Source organism: Geospiza fortis, unplaced genomic scaffold (assembly GCF_000277835.1).
Source record: "Geospiza fortis unplaced genomic scaffold, GeoFor_1.0 scaffold53, whole genome shotgun sequence".
NCBI classification, from domain to species: Eukaryota; Metazoa; Chordata; class Aves; order Passeriformes; family Thraupidae; genus Geospiza; species Geospiza fortis.
In genome coordinates this window covers 7882695-7890262 of record NW_005054305.1, presented here as the reverse complement: position 1 = coordinate 7890262, position 7568 = coordinate 7882695, and positions in this window count along the sequence as shown.

Here is a 7568-nt window from a genome sequence, read left to right as displayed (position 1 = left end):
CTTGCTAACACATGCCATGGTATACCCTTTTGCAAGGAAGAGGGTAACAAAAGCATATATTTATAATAATACACTTCTATTAACAAAATATTCATGTCTGCTAATGCCATAAATATGCTAGCAATTGTTGAACTGCGGCCCAGAAGAGTAAGAATATTATTATGAAATTTATGCTTTTGGGGTCATTCTGGCGTGACTGGTTTATTAAGACATGCAAATGAAGATTTCAACAAAAATTAGTGGAAGAAGGAATCTTTTCCAACAATTTACAAGAGGCAGGGTCTTTGTTATGCTCTTGTTTTAGGGTCTTTTTGGCTATCCATATAGTGTCCATGTTCCAGTTCATGCAAATTTTGTACAAAAATCCTTCCTCATTATAAAGTAATCAGGATGATCACCCAACCAGCTAGCATAAATTGTGCAAAAAGCCACACTCAAACAGAATGAATGACAGGATAACCCTCTGTTTAATAGGGTTCCTCTTCTCCTTCCTCCTCCTTCTCCTCCCCTCTTTCAATCTTCACACACACTTTTCAGCAAATCACTGAATTGTCTCCACTGGCTTTCCTACTGCCATGGTTTTATTGTGCTTACAATCATTTTGTGTTCTAGTGCTTGATTATACACAGAGACTCAGATTAAATACATTGATAACAATCACCCTTGAAGGTATAACTAGGCACAAAGCAAATTGTTTTTTCATGCACATTTTAATAGCTGCTCCATTTTATATGGCACATTCTTGGCTCCTGAAGGCGATCAGAGAAGAGCTCTTACTCTGAGGAGGGAGCGCACACTGTAGCGTCACGCAGAACACTTCAGCGAGTGAACAAGTTCTAACAATAGCATGGCAGAGCCAGGGCTGTTAAAAACGGCTTCTAATTTTACTCAACTGGAACAATACTGTTCAGATCTTTATTTTTATCCTTCTTTACTCTGGGGACAAGGTGTTAACTCATTGGAAGGGTATGGCTCTTCAAGTTTGCACCGCAAAACAACCACAAGACTATTGCTCTTTCTGTTTGTCTCTCCTTACCATGAGTTACTCAAATCTTCAATTAACTAAACAGAGAAGTGGCAATCATGTCACTGTGAGACACTGGAGACTTGCAGTCAATAATCCCCAGGAAGCAGCCAGACAACTTTGGCAACAAAGTTCTAACACAAGATTGCGTGTCATTTTCCAAACAGATATTTCAGATACTTCCAGATGCTGTTTCTGGATATATTTTGGCTCTAACTTCACTGATTTTTAAAATCTTCACCATTTCTATTCCCCAAATAAAAATATCATGCTTATTAGACATCTTTTCCTTTGAGGAGTTTAAATACAATTTCACTTTTGTTTATTCTAACAGATACTGGCCAACCCTTTTCAAATGCATTGTGCAGACTTGGCCTGACCACTTTTAATCTATTTATAAAACAGAGAAAATAATCAGAAATTCTAGAAATGTAAGAATAGACTCTGTATAAGATAGCTTAGAAAACCAAGACTTTTCTTGCAAGAGAAAAATATACCACTTACGTCTACTGTCAGTTCTAGGGGACAATTGTGATAGAAAAGTATTGATGATACAGCAAAATGTAATGATGAATAGTAAAGTATCACTGTAGTTCAACTATGGAAAGAATTGTAACAAGGAAAATGAAAATATCTTGACAGTGAAGCTGGTTTTAGCAAAAAAAAAAAGGAATTTTAGGGGTTTTTTAACTAAAAGTTGAAAATTTAGAAATTAAAATGAATGGTTATAAGAAAATATTTTAAATAGTAAAATTGAATACTTCTTTGCTGGAAACTTTTATAATTGTCAGCAGACATTTCTTCGATGTCATTTTTTTTGTCCTTAGATCACATGGGGAGTAATCCCCTCTTCTTGCTGAACTTTTGTAACTGAAATAGCACTGAGAAAATAAATATTACAAAACTAAATCTTATGGAATTAAAAAAAAAATCTATTTTGATTCTGTTTCAGCCATTTCCATATGAGCATAATGATATCCATCTAGTTTTGTTTTAACTCCTACTGTCTTGAGTGTCTGAGCTGTTGCCCTTGTGTGTGAACTTCTCTGTTAGCTTCCAGTTTGCCTCTACCTCTCTTTGAGTGGAAGACTTGGGTGGTCTGTGTTAGCTCTTGGGTCTTCCAGGGGTCCTTTCTGATTTATCACGTGTTTCAACAACCTGCGTATTAGTCTCTTTCTCTTCATTGCAGAAATGATCTAATTTGGTCAATCAGTGAAAGCAGACTAGAACAGAATTTAATAGATAATCACACATTATTTTGTGTCCTTCAGGCCATGTATGTCTCATTCTGGGTAACTGCTGCCAGCTTCCTAAAGGGAAATTAAACACATGCAGCATGACAAAGTAGACACCCTTTTTCACAGATCTCAATCTGACACATAATAGGGATATAACTTCCTTCCATTGTGCAGCTTCTTGTGATGACAAACCAGTTGCCTTTTATTGTTTCTACAAACCTTTGTCAGCCTCTCCTGTCCTCTCTCCCCACTGAAGCCATATGGCTGGAAGGGTATCTCTCATCAGGGAAGTGTTTCTTTCCCTTCTCTCTCTGCCTTGCCCATGCAATCCAAGGAAATTGAAATAACTTACAACACACAGCAAAACAAGTGGTCTTCTTTGGATACCTTTTTTGTCAATATTTGTGACTAGTTAAATGAGCAGCCATGAAAAGAAGCAACATGTAAAAGGATTAAAGCAATTGGAAGAATTTTTCAGAGGAGCTAAGAAAAAGAAGGGTCAGTGCAAATATCCAGGTTTTATAGACCTCTTCCAGCCCTGCCAAACCATCTACAAATGTGTGAATGGGCCTGGTTGAATGAAAGATATTAGAGTGCAAATAAAAAGTAATCTATTTTTTCTTATAACAAGTCTTCAGTCTCTGTTGCTCTAAATGTACAAGAGTTCTGCCCTAAGCCTTTCTGCGTCATTCATCATCAGGCTCATTCAACAAGCCTAAGGTCATGAGACTTCACAGATCAGACTTAAAATGAGGCTGAAAAGTCCAAAACTAGCATCCTGCTTGTCTGTTCTAACAGAGAAGGTGAAAATTAAATGGGCATGGAAACTGAACTTCCTCTCATCCCTAGAAGTTTGCTACAGGCAGGCTAGATGAGGCTCTATTGCTGCTAACCATGCTCTTTCTGTTATGTGGTTGAAGGTTTGAATCAGGAGGTCTGTCACTACAGCAGTTTTCAGAAATAGTAACCTACTTTGAGACTAAATATACTTTTTATAAAGTTTCAGGAAAATTGGAAGGAATCTTGCACTGTGTTTTGATTTGGCACATGACCATTACACTGTAGGGAAGCTGTAGTGGATGGACACTGAAGTCTATCTTTTGCAGACAAAAGTTATGAGACTGACCAGAAATGATTACACAGATTGGCTGAAGCTCTAATGAAGGATTTAGAAGAGGAGCCAAACAGATATGTAATATTCACTGAATGGCATCTACAGCTACTTGCTGTAATGATTTTCCAACCATAACAAGTCAAAGTTCAGAAGAGGAAAAACATTCATAACCAGCGTCCAGAATAATGGAAAGTTCATACTTGTCTGTCTCCATCTTCCTGAGTCAATATCATCCCTGTACTTCTGCTTTCTCAATTAAGATGTTTGCCATGAGATGGAAGCATTTCATGTATTGGTGGTATAAATCAGGAGGATGGCAATCAACAGAGGCATGAAGAGATGAAATGGTTGCTAGTTTAGAGCTAGATTTGAGATATGATTCTAATTCATCTTCCCCTATTGGCACAGGGGATTATAGGTGAGTGTGCTGTTTAAATCAACACAATGTGCTGGCATTTAGTTTTTAAAACTAAAAATTCTGGCTCAGAATTAATCCACAAAATCCTCAGCCTATTGACTTCTGAGCTTCTCCTGAGGTGCATTTGCCTAACAAGAATTTTTAAATGCTGTAAAATGAAAGAAGAGTCAGATGAGCTCCAAAAGTCTGATTTTTTTTCACTGCTGTTTTTCTACTATGGTTGTTTTTCTTAACCCAGTAATTCTAAAAGTAGGCTAAGGCTTAATCTTTATATTACAATTTCTTTATGAGAAGATGATGTCTGATTGTCATTTGAGCCACAAGAAATAACAAAATCTCATTCAACAGAAGTTTGAAATGAAAAAACCCACAGGCCCCACTCCTTTTACAAAACTTGATTCTCTGTAAACATCCTTATTCTCTTTTTTCTCTCAGTATAATTTTTGCTTTTCCCACCCAGGCAGCTTACTTTCCACAGCCCAGTACGACATTACTTCTTCCAAAAAAATGTAGGTTTGAAAAATGAGACATTGTCATTACAAATTTATCAAGAACAATGTTCCAGGGAGCATCTGCAAATTTGATGCAGGGCAGAATGGTCATTTCCTCTCATAAACATAGAAGAAATGGCAATATCCTGAATCTGTTCTGTGAAAATTCACTCCTTTTCACTGATGTTTTCTAGGTAGTAAAATTAGACCTCAGTCTGCCAATGTCAGGATGTATCATTGCATCTGTCAATGGCATTAGAAGGCAATGTGAATATCCAGAATAGTCAGCAGAAAACCATGTGCAACTCGAGAGCAGTGGCATGGCAGAGAACAAGGAACTGCCTACAGACCTAAAACCACTGTTAGTGAAATCCCATTTATTGCCTCCAGTAGTCTTGTCTTCTCCCCTCTCTGCTTTACATGTGGTAGTTACTCCAACAAATGCAGTAAAACAATATTGGTCCCAAAATCAGTCTGAGAAGAGAATCAGACCTTAGTCTCCAAAAGTAGGTCAAGGATTCTGTTTGTCAGTACAGGAAAATGTTGGAGCTGGCAGGCCATAAGCAGCAAGGGGGCACAACCAGCCAGTGATACCAGCCTGTGGCACACAGCCATTTCCCAAAAGAAAGGTACTTTCAGAGTCTGGGCCCCAAAAAAGGAAATTAGCAGCCATATCTCTGGACACTCAAAATAAATCTTCTTCATTAGATTGCACTTTATATGCACTTGATTTTTCGCTGGAGTTAAATTTCCATTACTTTATTTTCCTTGCAGACTGAGGAAGAAAATACAAACTGAGTATTTTGGCACTTTAAAAGAAAAAGTAGTGAATATGCTGCCTGAAGGAGCTCAGGGGGTGGATTTCTGTTCCCTCCAGCAGGTATAAGAAAAACAAAATAATGGAAGCTTGACTCAAGTAAGTGAAAAAATGAATTTACAAGGGATAAACTAATTTCTGTCTTGGACTGCCTGCAATTATGAATGTTTATTAACTAGTCTGTCTGGCTTTTGGAGGGGAAGAGTGCAGGAATCCCTGGAGCAATGCAGCTCAAACAGAATTATCAGTCAAAATTTTTTAAAAAGAAGTCCAAGCAGAATGCCAAAGAGTACAAAACTTCCAGTGCTACTGGTGGGCTTAACACTGCCTGAAGTGAGCCAGCTTTGCATGCACAGTGGGCCTATTGACTGCTCAGGAGCCACTAGCATGAGTAAGGGGATATAGGGAATGACTGGATGCTCTGTCCTGCTGAGATAAAAAACAGGTGGTCAAAGCCCAATCCAGCAGCAGGCGAAAGCATGTGAGTACACTTACTGACTTCAAAGGCACAGCCCACATGTTTAATGTTAAGGATGTGCTAAAGTCTTTTGCTAAACTGGAGCTCCAGCTCCTGAGATTTCAGAGATCTTCACTCCCAATGACTTTGAGGTTAGCTGAAGTATTCTGTTAAGTCTGTATTTCCCCAAAGGATAGCATCAAGATTTTTTCCTGCTGTTTTGGTAAAAAATAAGGATATCTTAAAAAATGTTTTCCTTTAGAAAGTCATCCAATCAATCTTAGGAGGGAACTTTCCCACTAACAGTCTTTTAAAAAAAATTAGGAAAACAACCCAAACACTAAAATTTCTATTTCTGTGTTGCCAATATGTTCCAAAAAGGTTCATTGATGTCCATATCTCATATGCTGAGGCTTAGAGAATGCTGGAATCAGCAATGAAACAAACAGCTATAGCAGACAAAGCTTTTCCATCTCTTCACTTCAAGGTATTTTTAAGTAGCTCACAATTTGCATGGGCTCCATACACACAGCAAGTCTATTTGAGTGCACAACCTCTTTCATACATGCAAGGCACACAATTGCACAGACCAGAAGATAGATGCCCAGGTGGTCATTTGTACATAAATATCGCAATTACAGACCAGCCTTGGAATACCTAAAGCTGTAAACAGTTAAAGTTAGCATATTTGAATGCAAATCTTGGTATTCCCTTTTTTAAGTTATAGGAATGTCAGATGACAAGGGAAATCTTGGAGCTCTGAATCTATCTCCTGCAAACTTAGAAAATGTTGTCCCATCCTGAGTTGATTGAGCTTCTTATTGAACTAGATACAACTCTTTTGTACCCCTCCTATTCCTTGTGAGAAATTCATTCTAATTTCCCAGTCTGAATGTATTCATGTTCAGTTTTTGAACAGTTTTTTTTGAACAGTCCTTTACCTAATCAGGTCTTCTGACTTCCTCGGGCTTCCTGCTTTCATGTGTGTGCATACTGAGAAAAAATTCATTTCTCTCCCCTCTCAATCTTTTTCCCTTTATGAACTAATTGGATCCATATATCTTCATCTGTGCAGGCACAGCCCTTAGACAGGTGTGGTGCTCAGACTGCATCACCCGAGGAACAATTCAAGCTGGCAGAGTGATTTAGTGACACACTGTGAGTCAACAGTTCTGCCCAGCTTTCCCTGTGCAGAAAGTTGGTAGTCATCCGTCTCATGCTCTTCCAGCAGTCACTGGCTCCTGGCTGTTTAAAGTACTACATTATAACTAGTGGAAAAAATAGCCCTGTAAGACAAAGATTTCATCTAAAAAGAGACTCCAGCTTTTAGAAATTGTATAATAATTTATTTTAACAATGCAATTTCTGCTCTGCAATATGAACAGAGCACTTCACAATGTTTCCCTGGGCTGTCATCAGAGAGTAGTCTCCTGCTGCAGCCAGCACTTAGCACTATGCACACTGTTCTACATATGCCTTTCATGTCTGGCCACTGAGTATGTTTCCTGGCTCATCTCTAGAAGTTTCATGCCTACCCTAAATCCAACAGTATGATTGCTTGGCCCTCTGCACTCAGGATCATGTGTTGCACACCATAGTCACTACTCACAAACAAAAAGTAACATCCTGTGGTCTTTTATTATGAAGCGATTAATGCTGCAGCATGAGTCATTTTGCTGTTCCTAGCACATTTGTTTCAGCTGCCTGAAGTGTCTCACGAGGGATGGAAAGGTACTGTAAGCATACTTGGGGATTTTGTCTTCTGTTCCAGGGTCCCAGATGCTTTCTATTCACAATAGGATATACTGCATATGTGTCTGTCAGCTCTCAAAATGCTCATGAGCCTTACTCTTTCCTTCATGATCAATGTGGTTTCAACTTCTACACTAGATAGGTGTTTTGATGTATTCAGTATCAGCTTATTCACACATTGCTTTCTAATGGATTTGGTGAGATCACATGTTCATGTTCCACCCAACGGTAAATTAATTGGATTTCTGTATTCCAAA